Source organism: Cebus imitator, unplaced genomic scaffold (assembly GCF_001604975.1).
Source record: "Cebus imitator isolate Cc_AM_T3 unplaced genomic scaffold, Cebus_imitator-1.0 Scaffold450, whole genome shotgun sequence".
NCBI classification, from domain to species: domain Eukaryota; kingdom Metazoa; phylum Chordata; class Mammalia; order Primates; family Cebidae; genus Cebus; species Cebus imitator.
In genome coordinates, this window is record NW_016107765.1 from 407,767 (window position 1) to 409,120 (window position 1,354).

Below are 1,354 nucleotides of genomic sequence, written 5' to 3' on the forward strand. Positions count from 1 at the left end.
TATGATATTCCAAATATGTATATATCTATTTTACTCATAATGGACATTTTCTAGATTTTTGTTATAATAAATGATGCTGCTATGAACTTAGAAAAAAATCCCCATGCAAGAGTTTCTCTAGGGCACTTAACTGTATTTGCTGTCAAGAGAATATATAAATATCCTACTTTAGTAGTTGATGCCATACTGTTTCCAAATAGTGATAGTAGTTATACACATCCCAAGAACAGATGAGAATCTCTGTTAACCCATATTCTAGCTGATTTCAACGTTGCTCAACTTAATTTTTTCTCAATCTTATATGTATAAAAAATATATACAGCTTTAATTTAAATTTCCCTGATTACTAACCAGGTGGAACCTTTTTTACCATATGATTAAGAATCTCTGTTTCTTCTTCTGTGAAACGCCTGTTCATTCTTTTGCCCAATTTTTTATTGGGTTGTTTGTCTTTTGCTTAATGACTTGTGGATATTAATTCTCTATACTCTATGTGTTTAATAAATATATTTCCTTAGCTTTTCTTTTAACATTTTTATAGTTTGCTATTAAGATTTAAGTCTTTAATCCACCTAGAATTGATTTTTGTGTATATATAAGTTATGGATCTAATTTCATTTTTTATGAGTAACCAATTATCTCAGGATAATTTATTAAAAATAAATTTAAAAATATTTTTTCTACTCTAAACTACAATGTCTGTATTGTCATAAATCAAACTTCCATATATACAAATCTTAGTTCTGAGCTATGTATTCTGTTCCACTTGAATATTTGCTTAGCACAGACTTATACAAAACCTCTGTACCTATAATTTGTCTATCTTCATTCTATCAATCTTGTTCTTCTGTCTCAGAAATATCTAAATTATTCTTGGTGGTTTTCTTTTCCATGCAAATTTTAGATTTAGCAAATTCCATAAAAAATTTATGCTGTTGTTTTCACAAAAATTTTAAAAAGTTCATCTTTTTTTTTCTTTTTTGAAACAGTCTCACGCCGTTGCCCAAGCTGGAGTGCAATGGCACGATCTTAGCTCACTGCAACTCCACCTTCCAAGATCAAGCAACTCTCTGGCCTCAGCCTCGCAAGTAGCTGGGACTACAGGCATGTGCCACCATGCCTGTCTAGTTTTTTTGTATTTTTAAAAGAGACATGGTTTCATTATGTTGGCCAGGCTGGTCTTGAACTCCTGACCTCATGATCTGCCCACCTTGGCCTCCCAAAGTGCTGAGATTACAGGCGTGAGTCACTGTGACTGGCCAAAACATTCATCTTTTTATGATACTAAGTTTTTCAATCCATAAACATTGGGTATATTCCAATAAAAAGATATTTTTGAATTGTTTTTTTTTTT